The sequence below is a fragment of the Cherax quadricarinatus genome, chromosome 91 (genome assembly GCF_038502225.1).
Source record: "Cherax quadricarinatus isolate ZL_2023a chromosome 91, ASM3850222v1, whole genome shotgun sequence".
NCBI classification, from domain to species: domain Eukaryota; kingdom Metazoa; phylum Arthropoda; class Malacostraca; order Decapoda; family Parastacidae; genus Cherax; species Cherax quadricarinatus.
In genome coordinates this window covers 6664163-6683731 of record NC_091382.1, presented here as the reverse complement: position 1 = coordinate 6683731, position 19569 = coordinate 6664163, and positions in this window count along the sequence as shown.

The window sequence follows — 19569 nt, the reverse complement described above, 5'->3', positions numbered from 1 at the left end:
AGTTTGGCCTTCTGAGTCCTAGAGAAAAGTTTGGCCTTCTGAGTCCTAGAGAAAAGTTTGGCCTTCTGAGTCCTAGAGAAAAGTTTGGCCTTCTGAGTCCTAGAGAAAAGTTTGGCCTTCTGAGTCCTAGAGAAAAGTTTGGCCTTCTGAGTCCTAGAGAAAAGTTTGGCCTTCTGAGTCCTAGAGAAAAGTTTGGCCTTCTGAGTCCTAGAGAAAAGTTTGGCCTTCTGAGTCCTAGAGAAAAGTTTGGCCTTCTGAGTCCTAGAGAAAAGTTTGGCCTTCTGAGTCCTAGAGAAAAGTTTGGCCTTCTGAGTCCTAGAGAAAAGTTTGGCCTTCTGAGTCCTAGAGAAAAGTTTGGCCTTCTGAGTCCTAGAGAAAAGTTTGGCCTTCTGAGTCCTAGAGAAAAGTTTGGCCTTCTGAGTCCTAGAGAAAAGTTTGGCCTTCTGAGTCCTAGAGAAAAGTTTGGCCTTCTGAGTCCTAGAGAAAAGTTTGGCCTTCTGAGTCCTAGAGAAAAGTTTGGCCTTCTGAGTCCTAGAGAAAAGTTTGGCCTTCTGAGTCCTAGAGAAAAGTTTGGCCTTCTGAGTCCTAGAGAAAAGTTTGGCCTTCTGAGTCCTAGAGAAAAGTTTGGCCTTCTGAGTCCTAGAGAAAAGTTTGGCCTTCTGAGTCCTAGAGAAAAGTTTGGCCTTCTGAGTCCTAGAGAAAAGTTTGGCCTTCTGAGTCCTAGAGAAAAGTTTGGCCTTCTGAGTCCTAGAGAAAAGTTTGGCCTTCTGAGTCCTAGAGAAAAGTTTGGCCTTCTGAGTCCTAGAGAAAAGTTTGGCCTTCTGAGTCCTAGAGAAAAGTTTGGCCTTCTGAGTCCTAGAGAAAAGTTTGGCCTTCTGAGTCCTAGAGAAAAGTTTGGCCTTCTGAGTCCTAGAGAAAAGTTTGGCCTTCTGAGTCCTAGAGAAAAGTTTGGCCTTCTCGGTCCTAGAGAAAAGTTCGGCCTTCTCGGTCCTAGAGAAAAGTTCGGCCTTCTCGGTCCTAGAGAAAAGTTTGGATTTCTCGGTCCTAGAGAAAAGTTTGGCCTTCTGAGTCCTAGAGAAAAGTTTGGCCTTCTGAGTCCTAGAGAAAAGTTTGGCCTTCTCGGTCCTAGAGAAAAGTTTGGCCTTCTCGGTCCTAGAGAAAAGTTTGGCCTTCTCGGTCCTAGAGAAAAGTTTGGCCTTCTCGGTCCTAGAGAAAAGTTTGGCCTTCTCGGTCCTAGAGAAAAGTTTGGCCTTCTCGGTCCTAGAGAAAAGTTTGGCCTTCTCGGTCCTAGAGAAAAGTTTGGCCTTCTCGGTCCTAGAGAAAAGTTTGGCCTTCTCGGTCCTAGAGAAAAGTTTGGCCTTCTCGGTCCTAGAGAAAAGTTTGGCCTTCTCGGTCCTAGAGAAAAGTTTGGCCTTCTCGGTCCTAGAGAAAAGTTTGGCCTTCTCGGTCCTAGAGAAAAGTTTGGCCTTCTCGGTCCTAGAGAAAAGTTTGGCCTTCTCGGTCCTAGAGAAAAGTTTGGCCTTCTCGGTCCTAGAGAAAAGTTTGGCCTTCTCGGTCCTAGAGAAAAGTTTGGCCTTCTCGGTCCTAGAGAAAAGTTTGGCCTTCTCGGTCCTAGAGAAAAGTTTGGCCTTCTCGGTCCTAGAGAAAAGTCTGGCCTTCTCAGTCCTAGAGAACAGTTTGGCCTTCTCGGTCCTAGAGAAAAGTTTGGCCTTCTCGGTCCTAGAGAAAAGTTTGGCCTCGGTCCAAGAGAAAAGTTTGGCCTTCTCGGTCCAAGAGAAAAGTTTGGCCTTCTCGGTCCAAGAGAAAAGTTTGGCCTTCTCGGTCCTAGAGAAAAGTTTGGCCTTCTCGGTCCTAGAGAAAAGTTTGGTCTTCTCGGTCCTAGAGAAAAGTTTGGCCTTCTCGGTCCTAGAGAAAAGTTTGGCCTTCTCGGTCCTAGAGAAAAGTTTGGCCTTCTCGGTCCTAGAGAAAAGTTTGGCCTTCTCGGTCCTAGAGAAAAGTTTGGCCTTCTCGGTCCTAGAGAAAAGTTTGGCCTTCTCGGTCCTAGAGAAAAGTTTGGCCTTCTCGGTCCTAGAGAAAAGTTTGGCCTTCTCGGTCCTAGAGAAAAGTTTGGCCTTCTCGGTCCTAGAGAAAAGTTTGGCCTTCTCGGTCCTAGAGAAAAGTTTGGCCTTCTCGGTCCTAGAGAAAAGTTTGGCCTTCTCGGTCCTAGAGAAAAGTTTGGCCTTCTGAGTCCTAGAGAAAATTTTGGCCTTCTGAGTCCTAGGGAAAAGTTTGGCCTTCTGAGTCCTAGGGAAAAGTTTGGCCTTCTGAGTCCTAGGGAAAAGTTTGGCCTTCTGAGTCCTAGGGAAAAGTTTGGCCTTCTGAGTCCTAGGGAAAAGTTTGGCCTTCTGAGTCCTAGAGAAAAGTTTGGCCTTCTGAGTCCTAGAGAAAAGTTTGGCCTTCTGAGTCCTAGAGAAAAGTTTGGCCTTCTGAGTCCTAGAGAAAAGTTTGGCCTTCTGAGTCCTAGAGAAAAGTTTGGCCTTCTGAGTCCTAGAGAAAAGTTTGGCCTTCTGAGTCCTAGAGAAAAGTTTGGCCTTCTGAGTCCTAGAGAAAAGTTTGGCCTTCTGAGTCCTAGAGAAAAGTTTGGCCTTCTGAGTCCTAGAGAAAAGTTTGGCCTTCTGAGTCCTAGAGAAAAGTTTGGCCTTCTGAGTCCTAGGGAAAAGTTTGGCTTTCTGAGTCCTAGGGAAAAGTTTGGCCTTCTGAGTCCTAGGGAAAAGTTTGGCCTTCTGAGTCCTAGAGAAAAGTTTGGCCTTCTGAGTCCTAGGGAAAAGTTTGGCTTTCTGAGTCCTAGGGAAAAGTTTGGCCTTCTGAGTCCTAGGGAAAAGTTTGGCCTTCTGAGTCCTAGGGAAAAGTTTGGCCTTCTGAGTCCTAGAGAAAAGTTTGGCCTTCTGAGTCCTAGGGAAAAGTTTGGCTTTCTGAGTCCTAGGGAAAAGTTTGGCCTTCTGAGTCCTAGGGAAAAGTTTGGCCTTCTGAGTCCTAGGGAAAAGTTTGGCCTTCTGAGTCCTAGGGAAAAGTTTGGCCTTCTGAGTCCTAGGGAAAAGTTTGGCCTTCTGAGTCCTAGGGAAAAGTTTGGCCTTCTGAGTCCTAGGGAAAAGTTTGGCCTTCTGAGTCCTAGGGAAAAGTTTGGCCTTCTGAGTCCTAGGGAAAAGTTTGGCCTTCTGAGTCCTAGGGAAAAGTTTGGCCTTCTGAGTCCTAGGGAAAAGTTTGGCCTTCTGAGTCCTAGAGAAAAGTTCGGCCTTCTCGGTCCTAGAGAAAAGTTTGGCCTTCTCGGTCCTAGAGAAAAGTTTGGCCTTCTCGGTCCAAGAGAAAAGTTTGGCCTTCTGAGTCCTAGAGAAAAGTTTGGCCTTCTCGGTCCTAGAGAAAAGTTTGGCCGGGAGCAGAAAGACTCCCGGAATTCATTAAAGGTTAGGTTTGTGTAGGTACCAAATTATGTTTTTCAATGAAGAAATTAAAAGAAATGGGCATATTCATTTTCATAAGAAAATTTGAGAGTTTCTCATCCGATCGGCTTCAAACCTTACCATAATAACCTTATATTAGTTGAGGTACAACACCGATCGTAGTTATTATTGAAGAATAGCCCATTAGGCTCCGTGGAAGGGAAGGCTAGCTCTAATTCCTTGGATCAAAATATCATCATGTTTATTTGTGCTACTGCCGTGCATAACATTATAAATTCCCAGTATTTAATTTTATTTCAAGGACACTAGACGTGTTGCAGATTCTGAAAGTCTGCAACAAAATTCTTGCATTTGCTGTGATTTTGAAAAACACTGTTTTGCGAGTAAGGAATTTGAGTACATGAGGACTAACGCCTTTACCAGCGATCGTCACTACCACTATTTAGCACCATAGCACCATTCTACACTGCTACCACTATCCTGCAGCGGTATCAATACAACTAGCACCAGTACCAACACTACCACCATCCAAAGTCACTACCACCATCCAGCACCAGAACCAACGCTATCACCATCCAGCACCAGTACCAACGCTATCACCATCCAGCACCAGTACCAACGCTGCTATCACTATCCAGCACCAGTACCAACGCTGCTATCACCATCCAGCACCAGTACCAACGCTGCTACCACCATCCAGCACCAGTACCAACGCTGCTCTCACCATCCAGCACCAGTACCAACGCTGCTCTCACCATCCAGCACCAGTACCAACGCTGCTCTCACCATCCAGCACCAGTACCAACGCTGCTCTCACCATCCAGCACCAGTACCAACGCTGCTCTCACCATCCAGCACCAGTACCAACGCTGCTATCACCATCCAGCACCAGTACCAACGCTGCTATCACCATCCAGCACCAGTACCAACGCTGCTATCACCATCCAGCACCAACGCTGCTATCACCATCCAGCACCAACGCTGCTATCACCATCCAGCACCAACGCTGCTATCACCATCCAGCACCAACGCTGCTATCACCATCCAGCACCAACGCTGCTATCACCATCCAGTACCAACGCTGCTATCACCATCCAGCACCAACGCTGCTATCACCATCCAGTACCAACGCTGCTATCACCATCCAGTACCAGTGCCGATACAACTACCACCATCCAACACCATCAGTCTTGCAATTTCTGAGAGAGTCCACATTCCACTTAAACAGTCCACTGTCAGTTACCATCACAGTGGACAACCACCAAAATAACCACTATCAGAATACACCAGTGCCACAGTCACTACCCTCACCACCCACCACCAACACCACATGTTCTCAGAGAGCCATTGTGGTGCATTCCAGCATTTACAAGTCTTCAGGGTAATTTAGAGTCTGTTGGTAGCCAGAGAATGTCAGTGTTTAACTGCAGTGGTGTGTGTGTGTGTGTGTGTGTGTGTACACTCACCTAATTGTGGTTGCAGGGGTCGAGTCTTGGCTCCTGGCGCCGCCTCTTTACTGGTCGCTACTAGGTCACTCTCTCCCTACTCCATGAGCTTTATCATACCTCTTCTTAAAGCTATATGTGGTCCTGCCTCCACTATATCACTCCAGATTGTTCCACTGCCTGACAACTCTATGACTGAGGAAATTCTTCCAGACATCCCTGGGACACACCTGAGTCTTCTGCTTCTAAATGGAACTCCTTGTTGTTGTGTCCCATCTCTGAAACATCCTGTCTCTGTCCACCTTTCAATTCCTCTCAGCATTTTATGTCATCATGACGTGCTTGCCAGGTGTGGGTTCCAAACTGGTGCTGCATACCCTAGTTTGGCTCTGACATAAACTGTGTATATGTGTGTGTGCACGTTCTTAGTTATCTTTAGCTGCAGGGGTCGAGTCTCAGCTCTTGGCCCATCATTTTGCTGATTGAAGGGATTTACTCCTCTCCTAGTGGGCCATGCCATACTTTTTTCTATTAACACACTGGCCGATTCCCACCAAGGCAGGGTGGCCCAAAAAAGATAAACTTTCACCATCATTCACTCCATCACTGTCTTGTCAGAAGGGTGTTTTACACTACAGTTTTTAAACTGCAACATTAACACCCGTTCTTCAGAGTGCAGGCACTGTACTTCCCATCTCCAGGACTCAAGTCCGGCCTGCCGGTTTCCCTGAACCCCTTCATAAATGTTGCTTTGCTCACACTCCAACAGCACGTCAAGTATTAAAAACCATTTGTCTCCATTCACTCCTATCAAACACGCTCACGCATGCTCGCTGGAAGTCCAAGCTCCTCGCACACAAAACCACCTTTACCCCCTCCCTCCAACCTTTCTTAGGCTGACTTATTCTTAAAATATAACATGGAGTCTGCCTCCATGTATTGCTTGATCATGGACCGCGCCGAGGGGGCGTTGACCCCCGGAACACCCTCTTAAGTATACTCCAGGTATAAATCATCCAGTTCCTAACCATCCATAAAATATATATTTACTTTTTATATCTGTTTCCTGTCTCTCAAACAAGCTATCACTGTCCACCTTATCAAGACCAAGTATTTTGTATGTCGTTATTATGTCACCCCTGGTTCTTTTATCCTCCTGTGTCGTCACATCCGGTTTTGTTAGCCTCTGCAGAAATTTACAAATCAATAGATACGGGATAATGACCAGAGATCAGGAAGACAGCGAATGTAAGACAGATATTTGAGACAGGAAGCGCTAAGCAACAGGTCAGTGTCGTCGACTTTTATACTGAGGTAAAGGTTGCAGCAATAAGTGTGTTAAATCATTTTTGAAGAAAATGGCTCTTATAAACGACTATCACAAGGATGGAAACGGCAAACCCTAAAATAATTTCTTTCTGTAGCATACGACTGTAGTTTACAATGTATCGGATGTGAAAATTTAGATATCCGCGGATACGGTTGTGTATGAGGATGTCTTACTTTGCGGATGTAAGAAATTGTGCGGATGTTCCGCGGATGTTGATTCGGATGTAGGAAAATGTGCGGACATTCCTCTGATGAGAATGCATATACGGATATCTGTGTACAGTAAAATGCGGATGTAGGAAACTGAGCGGATGTTCCGCGGATGTGGGTATCTTATACATCACTAGTTTACACGGTGAAAGCCACTGTCATGCATGAATATTTCGGATTGTATAAAGGGTACCAAAATTAAGGCTGGAGAAAGATGGGTAGACTACATTTTCCAGGGCTACCAGAGGGCGTTTGATGTACGTGGGAGAGATTTCAAGAGCAAACGAGAATAAAGAGAAATGCACAGTAGTCTACCTGGAATCTACCCGGAGGGTATTCTCGGGATTAACGCCCGAGAGGCACAGTAGATCAAATAGGCCCTCACGGAAAGTTAGTGATTGTCCGAGAAGGAACGTTAGACTAGGCCTATGAAAAAAGAGTGGAGTCCTGCAAGGAGAATTTTGCGACCAATGTTGTTTCTGACACCTAGAAGAGTCTCAAATGTACGCTAGTTTGGAGTGTAATTATTGAGAATGAAATTCGGTGAAGACAAGCCTATAAATGGGTCTAGAAAAATTCCAAAATTGGTTAAACAAGTTGGTATTTAAATTGTCACAGTAAATACATGATTACGATATTTACGGAACGGACAGTAATACAGGAGGACAATGTAAACCTCAGAGAGACCTAAAGGTGAGCATTGCGCAGAGCATATCACTCGAATACCACAGAATAACTAACTCAGCTAATACCCATCTAGGAAACCTATGTACGACTTAAGGCACGTCATGTGACTATATAAAGCCCACTGTATGGGCGAAACGTTTTTAAAAAAGGATCACATTATGCAGAATTTCTCTCCATCATGAGTGGAATTTTTACCCATTCGTGTTACTAAGTCTTGGGAACATGGTCTTAGTTGTCTCCTCTGTCAGTTACCCAAGATAGATACAAAGAATGTAATTATATGAAAAAAGCTCTCTGAAAAGGTTAGTGGGCACTTCTAATTGGAAGTTACAATCCTGTAGTGTGACGTCCTTTATTCTGTATTGGTTACCCCTTCCCACCACACATGCTTACACACACACACGCACACACACACGCACACAATACACGCACACAATACACGCACACAATACACGCACACAATACACGCACACAATACACGCACACAATACACGCACACAATACACGCACACAATACACGCACACAATACACGCACACAATACTCGCACACAATACGCGCACACAATACGCGCACACAATACGCGCACACAATACGCGCACACAATACGCGCACACAATACGCGCACACAATACGCGCACACAATACGCGCACACAATACGCGCACACAATACGCGCACACAATACGCGCACACAATACGCGCACACAATACGCGCACACAATACGCGCACACAATACGCGCACACAATACACGCACACAATACACGCACACAATACACGCACACAATACACGCACACAATACACGCACACAATACGCGCACACAATACGCGCACACAATACGCGCACACAATACGCGCACACAATACGCGCACACAATACGCGCACACAATACGCGCACACAATACGCGCACACAATACGCGCACACAATACGCGCACACAATACGCGCACACAATACACGCACACAATACACGCACACAATACACGCACACAATACACGCACACAATACACGCACACATTACACGCACACAATACTCGCACACAATACACGCACACAATACACGCACACAATACGCGCACACAATACGCGCACACAATACGCGCACACAATACGCGCACACAATACGCGCACACAATACGCGCACACAATACGCGCACACAATACGCGCACACAATACGCGCACACAATACGCGCACACAATACGCGCACACAATACGCGCACACAATACGCGCACACAATACGCGCACACAATACGCGCACACAATACGCGCACACAATACGCGCACACAATACGCGCACACAATACGCGCACACAATACGCGCACACAATACGCGCACACAATACGCGCACACAATACGCGCACACTACACACGCACACTACACACGCACACTACACACGCACACTACACACGCACACTACACACGCACACTACACACGCACACAATACACGCACACTACACACGCACACTACACACAATACACACACACACATTCTCTGGCCTTAAAGCGCCCAATTCATTTAAATCAGGTGTTATACGCTAAACACTTGCTTCTTAATGTGAGGAGACAGTTTAATGCAAGGCGAGATATACTATAAATACGCTTTAATTTGACTGATTGCACTATTATACGCAGCGTATCTCTCTCATGTCATGGAATTAATTCGTCCCTGGAATCAGAAGTTATCATAGCAATATTACGCAGTTCTATGATCCGCCAATCAGGTTAAGAGGCACGTGAATTTTCCCGTCTTTATTTTCCTCCCTAATTTGCTATTGTGTTATACACTTTCTTTATACACTGCAACAGAATGTATCATACTGAATGATACTGTATGAGCGTATTCCTAGATGTAATCTTAATACAATATAATTGTGAGATATGTTAGGTATATTTTTCAGATACTGTATCCAGAGGCTGTGTAACTTTAGGTATCCAGATGCTGTATGACTTTAGGTATGCAGAGGATACCTATCTAGAAATATAAAATTGTATAATTGTATTCACGAGGAAGCGTTAAGCCCGTAAGGACTATTATGCACTTCCCACCTCCAGGACTTGAGTCCTGGAGATGGGAAGTACAGTGTCTGCACTCTGAAGGAGGGGTGTTAATGTTGCATTTTAAAAATTGTAGTGTAAAGCACCCTTCTGGCAAGACAGTGATGGAGTGAATGATGGAAGTTTTTCATTTTGCAGGCCACCCTGCCTGGGTGGGAGACGGCCGATATGTAAATACTAGCATCACTCTTATCGCTTCTGTATCTTCGTGAGCTGAGGCAGCAGATTACCTTTGTCAGAAGTAGATCCCTGGACCACACTCTTACTGTGACTCAGCGGTGAAATGAGCTCGGGGGTTGTACAACCCAAGTCTGCCCATGGTGATCTAACCATCGACTAATAAGTGTTACAGTACACACACAAACCACCATGACGACGTTTCGGTTCGGAGAATCCTATACCAGAGTGGCTGTGTACTGCTCTAGCTCAAATCCCTTCAAAGCAGCCATTATAATTCGGGAAATCGTAATAAAACGTTCTGTGATTTTTTGCTATTGTGTTATACTTGTAAATGGTCGAAGTCGGACCGAAACGTAGTCACTAGCCTCTCCCATATAAGGGTTATTTGTGTATTGTTCCAGTCACTGTATTGTGCCTTTCCATTTTTTAATGCATCAATTAATTCTTTATGGGACATTGAGCAGTTCAGGTCAGCAATGAAGACATTTAAGAGATTTTTCTCTGTGAAACCTGCCACTATAATCTGTGATATAAATGGTTTTGAAAACCGACAAGTTGAAGATTGAGACACTTATGCAACATATGGGAGTCTTTATTGGACTGATGAAGCTACTGTGTGGCGAAACGTTTCTTCAATAAAGATTCCCAAGTGTCTCAATCTTCGATATAATCTGGTTTGGGAAGATGAGAGAAGGGAAACTGAGTGAGTCGGTAGCGGAGATGAAGCGATGGGAATAGAGACGTTGTTACTTAGGATGCTGGTCACATGCACACGATGGATTCACTTAAGTCTGGATAAACTTGATCCTCTGGAGGAAGAGTTTAGTGACATGGATGAAGTAGCACTCGAATACTTTCTCAGAATACCCACTACCTCTCTGGTCTGTGTTGATACACAATACACACACCTCCATGCTGTGGTCAGTGTTTACACAACACACCCACCACCTCGCTGTGGTCTGTTGAGACGCAACACACCCACACACCTGATCGCAGACTCGGCCGCGGGGGCTTTAACCCCCCAAAACACCCTCCAGATGTACTCCAGGTATACCCACTGATCCACACAGCAACACTGTCGTTAAGACGTTGCAATCTAGGTAATGTCAGCAAGCGAACGAAAACTAGCAAATAAAACTTTCCTACTACTCCTTACAGGGAATTATTATGGAACTTGAGTTTGAATATCAGCTTAAATTACATAAATGCCAATATTGTTGCTAATTAATCTCATTCTGGGTGGAAGCCTTGGCTGCTAGAGACAATTGGCTTACTGGCACTCGCCTCAATGAGTGCCCGTGAGTCGATCCGATGGATTGGAGGTAACGTTCGAAGCGTTTCCTTACACCTGCTGTCCCTGTTCACCTAGCAGTAAGTAGGTACCTGGGTGTTAGTCGACTGGTGTGGGTGGCATCCTGGGGGTGGTAGTATGCTTATGTCTGGGCTTCGAAATAAATTGAGGTAGGATAACAGCTCTTGGCCTGTAAAACTATTTTTTGTAAACAAAGTCGCATTGAACTGCACCTGTTTATGTTCGGATGTTCACATTAGCTTGTCCAGGTATTTCTACAGTTTAATTCTTTCTAATTTATTATTAGGTCTAGTTTCGTGTAGTCGAATTTAATCATTTAGTTCTCTATATAAACACATTTAATGCAAGACAAGGGGGATGGAAATCTTCAGCTCAAGGACTTTAACACGTCTCCGTGCGTCATCAGGAGCTATGCAATGTTGCAAGAGTAACAGGAGGAGGAATGAGGGGTAGTTTTCTCAGAGTAAGGTATCGTATTGACGCCAGCTAGCTAGCTTTCTATACAGTGTGTCATCTATGTATACGTTGTATCATGTACTTGTAGAAATAGATTGTTATTATTATTATTGTATTAAATGTTTGTTGATAATGGTATAAAAGCCAAGATGTGAGTAGCTTGAAGTGAGAGACTGCATTATTTTTAAAAAAATGTCGTGGAATTAAGTGATCAGAAACATGGCAGACTGAGAATCTGTCATGACGAAAGTGTTCAGTAACAATTTACCTCTCAGTGAGCCCCAGAAACAATTCCTACTCACAGCTACACTCCGTACATTACCTCTCAGTGAGCAGAAATAATCCCTACTCGCAGCTACACTGTACATTACCTCTCAGTGAGCCCCCAGAAACAATCCCAACTCACAGCTACACCTCGTACATTACCTCCCAGTGAGTAGAAACAATCCCAACTCGCAGCTACACTCTGTACATTACCTCCCAGTGAGCAGAAACACTCCCAACTCACAGCTACACCTCGTACATTACCTCCCAGTGAGCAGAAACAATCCCAACTCACAGGTACACCTCGTACATTACCTCTCAGTGAGCCCCAGAAACAATCCCAACTCGCAGCTACGCTCTGTACATTACCTCCCAGTGAGCAGAAACAATCCCTATTCACAGCTGTACTCCGTACATTGTCATCTCTCTGAGGATTCCTGAGGTAAACCGTTGTTTTACTTATGTATTATATATGCGATGCTTTTTTTTTTTTTAGTGCAAAACTATTTCTGCCAAAGTTATTTGTATAACTGCAACATTTTAGATTACAGTAAAATTTCAAAAATGTCATGATGTATTTTGAAAAAGTGTATTATTCAGTGGTGTAACGATGCATATTGCAGCAGTTTTAACTTCCCCTGGGACACCACTAACTACGAATTAATTTGTGTCGTTCATAAATCTTGTTTACTAATCAAATGTGAAAGTGTGTGAGTATTAATATCTAAATTACGTTAGGCGAGGGTAGAGTGGAAGAGTTGAGGACAAGAGGGAATGGACTAAGGATCTGAGTACGAACTGACAGAGTAGTAAGGGAAGAGGTGAAGGTAGGATTGTTAGGAATGGGGAATGAAAGGTTTCGATACCTTGACAGGAACGATACATAAATAACCCGCACATAGAATGGATTTTGTGACGATGTTTCGAACAGTATATGACTAGTTAATGGTTCAAGTCGGGCCGAAACTCCGTCATGAGTTTCATTCCTCTTATGTGCGGTTTTCTTGTATATTAAGAATATTCCAATTAATTTTTTTTAGCAATTTACCTGCTCATAATTTAGGCCTACATAGCTGGGATATTTTCCCTATTGTTAACCCCCACACAAGGTTCCTTGAGGCTGATAATCGCTTCTTAATCCAAGAAATTAGACTCGTCCTGAACCTGATTACTTCCTATTCCTCAGGTGCTGTACGACTTCCTATGTTTTTTTTTTTTTTTATACTTTCGCCCAAATAAAATTTAGTTGAATTGAGACACTTATGCAACACATTATTTTAGAGGAATAGGAAAGAGATTAATGTTTGGGCTCCTACGGGTTTGCTGGTCCATGGCAGTTCCCGGGTAACTACCTCATAACATGACCTAGACTGCTATAATGCTCCCAATAGGTCATTTCCTTATGAAATGACCTATTGGGAGTATTATAGCAATCTAGGTCTTCGACTCTTGTCTCTCATCATCTCTCGTGTTAACATTGGATTCGTCATATTTTCAGTAGGTCCAAAGAGAGCGTCTTTTCATGGGCTCCTACTTAGTCTTGGGTCTTCACCGCGTGTGAGCGCACCATCATTCTGGAACCCTTCAGTGTTGTTGCCGTCTTCGTGTGCGCTTTAGTATCTCTGATATCGTGATAGTGTACCCTCACTGTCATCTTTAGCGTCTTAAGATGCAACTCCATTAATATATTTCTTAAATGGTGTGGGTGATGCTTACTCCTGGAGTCTACCTGGAGGGTATTCCGGGGTTCAACGCCCCTGCAGCCCGGTCCATGACCAGGCCTCCAGGTGGATGAGGGCCTGATAAACCAGGCTGTTATTGCTGGCCGCAGGTGGTCTAACATGCGAACCACAACCCGGCTGATCCGGCACCGACTTTAAGTATCTGTCCAGCTCCCTCTTGAAGGCAGCGAAGAGTCTATTGGCAATTCCCTTTATGCCTGGTGGGAGGCTGTTGAGCAGTCTTGGGCCCCGAACACTTAATGTATTTTCTTAGTGTACCAGTGGTACCCCTACTTTTCGGAGTATTTTACACCGTCTGCCCAGTCTTTTGTTTTCATAGCGAGTGACTTCTCTGTGCAGAATAGGGGCCATTCCTTCCAGGATTTTATTTGCTTATGATACTATGGACATAATTCAGAAGCTGCATACTTATTTCCATCTTAAATAAGTTATATACATTCACGAATCACGAATATTTGTTCAATTCACCAGCCATGCATATAAGACACAAAAGATTCTTAAATTAATGTCTTAGAATACCGGCAAGTTAATAAGATAAATATGCAATGTCTGGAAAGCTTTATTTACCAATGCTTTGCTAACGATTTCTTTTAATTTAAGAAATTATATAGAGGAGACAGTGAAGGACGAGGTAATGAGTCCCTCTGATGGGTGTTCAGTATACTCGTTTAAAAAGACAGGTTAGTAAACACTAGGTCATGTTAGACAACGTTTCGGTCCTGGCACCTTGATCTAATAAATATACTATTAGATATCCCCTAGTTTGTGCTCACGTGTTTTCTAAACCAGTTTGTCGGTATCAATTACCAAGGTTTATACCGTGTTCGGTATAAACCTTGGTAATTGGGACTGATTACCTTATCTTCCATTGTGTCTAGCGTGCCATAGAGTTGGAAAAAACGCCCCTGGATATCGAAAGTCTCAGGAAAACATGCCCAGGTGTTACATAAGTCTAAAGATGAGATATTATGTTTGTGTGTGTCAGATACGTGGAGTGTTTGTCAGAATTACCATTTTGTGCTGTATGCCCCTCAGGGGTTTAGCGCTTAGTTGTGATTTTATTAATAATAATAATGTACTGGCTGGCTGTATGTAGCGTTTCTGTCAAAATTATCATTATCCTGTTTGTGTCAAATATGGGTAGTTTGTGACAGAATTATCATCCTGTTTGTGTCAGATGTGGGTAGTTTGTGACAGAATTATCATTATCCTGTTTGTGTGTCAGATGTGGGTAGTTTGTGACAGAATTACTATTGTTTGTGTCAGATATGGGTAGTTTGTGACAGAATTATCATTATCCTGTTTGTGTGTCAGATGTGGGTAGTTTGTGACAGAATTACTATTGTTTGTGTCAGATATGGGTAGTTTGTGACAGAATTATCATTATCCTGTTTGTGTGTCAGATGTGGGTAGTTTGTGACAGAATTATCATTATCCTGTTTGTGTGTCAGATGTGGGTAGTTTGTGACAGAATTATCATTATCCTGTTTGTGTCAGATGTGGGTAGTTTGTGACAGAATTACTATTCTGTTTGTGTCAGATATGGGTAGTTTGTGACAGAATTATCATTATCCTGTTTGTGTGTCAGATGTGGGTAGTTTGTGACAGAATTACTATTCTGTTTGTGTCAGATATGCACAGTTTGTGTCAGAAACACCAAGTGATGCCTTCCCTTACTGCGCTCTGGCGGGTAAGTGTACGCAGGCGCCTTTCCATTTTTCAAAGGTCATTGTAAATTAACGTAAATACTTCCGTCCACGATATTATAATTTTAAAATTGTTTTAAAAATGCTGCATAGTAAACCATGGCACTCGCCCGCCAGAATTTCTGACTCCTGATAAATTATAAGGAATGTAGCCAAATATTGTAAGTATGTAATTATGGCTGGCAACAATAGGGGGTCGTAAATACTGGATGGGTTTTAACGGAGCCTTTTAATGCATGTTGTGTACTGTTGGGATTATTAAGCTGTTATTTAAGGAGGTTGGAAAAAATCTCACGCGAGGTGAGAGAACGAAAATAAAATCGTAGTGGTGGCTTTGTCTCTATTTCTGTCTCTCTCTGTCTCTCTCTGTCTTTCTCTCTGTATTTCTCTCTCTCTGTATTTCTCTCTCTCTGTATTTCTCTCTCTCTGTATTTCTCTCTCTCTGTATTTCTCTCTCTCTGTATTTCTCTCTCTCTGTATTTCTCTCTCTCTGTATTTCTCTCTCTCTGTATTTCTCTCTCTCTGTATTTCTCTCTCTCTCTGTATTTCTCTCTCTCTCTGTATTTCTCTCTCTCTCTGTATTTCTCTCTCTCTCTGTATTTCTCTCTCTCTGTATTTCTCTCTCTCTGTATTTCTCTCTCTCTGTATTTCTCTCTCTCTGTATTTCTCTCTCTCTGTATTTCTCTCTCTCTGTATGTCTCTCTCTCTGTATGTCTCTCTCTCTGTATGTCTCTCTCTCTGTATGTCTCTCTCTCTGTATGTCTCTCTCTCTGTATGTCTCTCTCTCTGTATGTCTCTCTCTCTGTATGTCTCTCTCTCTGTATGTCTCTCTCTCTGTATGTCTCTCTCTCTGTATGTCTCTCTCTCTGTATGTCTCTCTCTCTGTATGTCTCTCTCTCTCTGTATGTCTCTCTCTCTCTGTATGTCTCTCTCTCTCTGTATTTCTCTCTCTCTCTGTATTTCTCTCTCTCTCTGTATTTCTCTCTCTCTCTGTATTTCTCTCTCTCTCTGTATTTCTCTCTCTCTCTGTATTTCTCTCTCTCTCTGTATTTCTCTCTCTCTCTGTATTTCTCTCTCTCTCTGTATTTCTCTCTCTCTCTGTATTTCTCTCTCTCTCTGTATTTCTCTCTCTCTCTGTATTTCTCTCTCTCTCTGTATTTTTCTCTCTCTGTATTTCTCTCTCTCTGTATTTCTCTCTCTCTGTATTTTTCTCTCTCTGTATTTCTCTCTCTCTGTATTTTTCTCTCTCTGTATTTCTCTCTCTCTGTATTTCTCTCTCTCTGTATCTCTCTCTCTCTATACCCCTCCCTCCCTGTCTCCCCTCCCTCTCTGTTTCCCCCTCTCTCTCACTGTCCCCCCTCCCACACACACACACACACACACACACACACACACACACACACACACACACACACACACACACACACACACACACACACACACACACACACACACACGGTACAGTACAGCGCTGCTACACGCCCGGGAAGATTACTTTCACAAGCATTCGTTCACCGTTTTATAGTCCGTGAAATTATGAAATAACTCGGTGGTCGTAACATAACGACGTCGTGGTAAGATGCAGCTTGTGTTTCCTCAGCTGGTTACGAGGTCACCTTCTGAGCAGCTGGAGGATGCCAGCTGGAATAAGACCGTGGCTGACAGATGGTATCAAAAAACATTGCAAAATAGTTTTATTAATCCGTCCGAACACGTGCTTCGCCTACGAGGTCTTATTAAGCGAGACGTTTTACCTACGTGAGGTCATCGAGATTTTATTAAGCGAGACGTTTTACCTACGTGAGGTTATCGAGGTCTTATTAAGCGAGACGTTTTACCTACGTGAGGTCATCGAGGTCTTATTAAGCGAAACGTTTTACCTACGTGAGGTCATCGAGGTCTTATTAAGCGAGACGTTTTACCTACGTGAGGTCATTGAGATTTTATTAAGCGAGACGTTTTACCTACGTGAGGTCATCGAGGTCTTATTAAGCGAGACGTTTTACCTACGTGAGGTCATCGAGATTTTATTAAGCGAGACGTTTTACCTACGTGAGGTCATCGAGGTCTTATTAAGCGAGACGTTTTACCTACGTGAGGTCATCGAGGTCTTATTAAGCGAGACGTTTTACCTACGTGAGGTCATCGAGGTCTTATTAAGCGAGACGTTTTACCTACGTGAGGTCATCGAGGTCTTATTAAGCGAGACGTTTTACCTACGTGAGGTCATCGAGGTCTTATTAAGCGAGACGTTTTACCTACGTGAGGTCATCGAGAATTTATTAAGCGAGACGTTTTACCTACGTGAGGTCATCGAGGTTTTATTAAGCGAGACGTTTTACCTACGTGAGGTCATCGAGGTCTTATTAAGCGAGACGTTTTACCTACGTGAGGTCATCGAGGTCTTATTAAGCGAGACGTTTTACCTACGTGAGGTCATCGAGGTCTTATTAAGCGAGACGTTTTACCTATGCGAGGTTAAACGTCGTGCTAATATAGGTTTCCCTTTTTAGTGTATTTTTTGTGATCTGGTTCCGCTCACCCTCGTAAACTGAGAGAGCATACCCGTGATTCACCCTCCTAAGCTTGGTTAATCTACCCGTGATTCACCCTCCTAAGCTTGGTTAATCTACCCGTGATTCACCCTCCTAAGCTTGGTTAATCTACCCGTGATTCACCCTCCTAAGCTTGGTTAATCTACCCGTGATTCACCCTCCTAAGCTTGGTTAATCTACCCGTGATTCACCCTCCTAAGCTTGATTAATCTACCCGTGATTCACCCTCCTAAGCTTGGTTAATCTACCCGTGATTCACCCTCCTAAGCTTGGTTAATCTACCCGTGATTCACCCTCCTAAGCTTGGTTAATCTACCCGTGATTCACCCTCCTAAGCTTGATTAATCTACCCGTGATTCACCCTCCTAAGCTTGGTTAATCTACCCGTGATTCACCCTCCTAAGCTTGGTTAATCTACCCGTGATTCACCCTCCTAAGCTTGATTAATCTACCCGTGATTCACCCTCCTAAGCTTGATTAATCTACCCGTGATTCACCCTCCTAAGCTTGATTAATCTACCCGTGATTCACCCTCCTAAGCTTGGTTAATCTACCCGTGATTCACCCTCCTAAGCTTGAATAATCTATCCGTGATTCACCCTCCTAAGCTTGGTTAATCTACCCGTGATTCACCCTCGTAAGCTTGGTTAATCTACCTTTTAATTCACTCTACAGAGCTGGGTTAACCTAACTTTGAATCACCCTCATTAGTTGGGTTAACCTTCCCTAGGGTAACTTGCCCATGATTCTGCCTCATAAGCTGCGATAATTTACCCTACACCGTCTAGGTATATCACGTGTCTAGGGATATCACTTGTCTTGTGTGGAAACCGACAAGAAATAACTATTAATAGGTAAGACCACATTTCATGCTCGTCTGTAAGCTGTCCAGACCTAGTGTTTATTGTCCGATTTTTTTTCCCATATTTTAGCCCTATACTAGAATCATTTTTGGATATATCTGATCCTCTAGCTACATTAATTTCAAAGCTCAGAACCAAGGGGCCTCTCATATGTGATGTCCTCAATGTCCTAACTACTCTGGGTGAACACAAGGTCCAGTCTTGCTAGTTTATAATCATGCCCCCCCCCTCTCTCTCACACACACACACACACACACACACACACACACACACACACACACACACACACACACACACACACACACACACACACACACACACTCACTCACACACACACTCTCTCTCTCTCTCTCTCTCTCTCTCTCTCTCTCTCTCTCTCTCTCTCTGGTAGTGTCCCTAACATGTTGGTGCATCAGGTTTTCCAGGACCATATCCACCATCTTGGTTCTCCATGTTTCGGAACCCCCATGTGGCTCCAGGTTGCGTTTAGCCTTCCTTGTTTCTCTCTCAAACGTATTGGTAAGTAAGATTAACCTCTCCTCTTTTGTTGTGCCTATAAATTTCTCATTTTCTCTCTTGGTAAATGATTTAATCTCTCTTCATCCATCTGGGATCCTTCTTTACGTAAATTCTTTCTGGGGAGTATATACTTTGCGGTCGTTGTACATTAAAAAGATATACTCGTAGATTCTATCGTTATTCAAAGTATCAACCGAATCTTCAGACAAATATCCCCAGTCAAGACTAGACAAATATTCCCCTAAGTCCATTATAATCGGCTTAACGAAAATATCGGACCATATTCTTGAAATTGAAGTGTTTATTTCTCTGTAAAGAATACAATGTTGGGTTTACATATTATCGAATATTAATTATATGTGGTTTACATATTATAGAATATAATATGTATTTTCTTTTCCCCAGGTAATATTATTGGTAATTTGTGATTACTTGAGTCATGGTCTTCAATAAACCTAAAAATGGTCTGGTGATACCGACAAGATGTGGAAAAAGACATGTATATGGTATTCTACTGTGAAGACGTTTCTCCCATCAGGTTATCAATTCACAATATGAATTTAGTCCTGGGTGGATAAAATGCCTTTACAAAAACATTAAACACAGTCTTATTTAAACGTAGTAGGCACCTATTGGGGTAAATTTTGCTTATTTCAATGTGACTTGTTCCCAGTATCTTTATATTTTAGTATAGCCATAACGTTTGTCTCTACAGGGAATCTAAATAGCAAGAAGAGCTTCACTGGCGAGGGATGGTCAGTTGGGCTTGTTTGGTGAGGTAATGAGGTCGTACATCCACT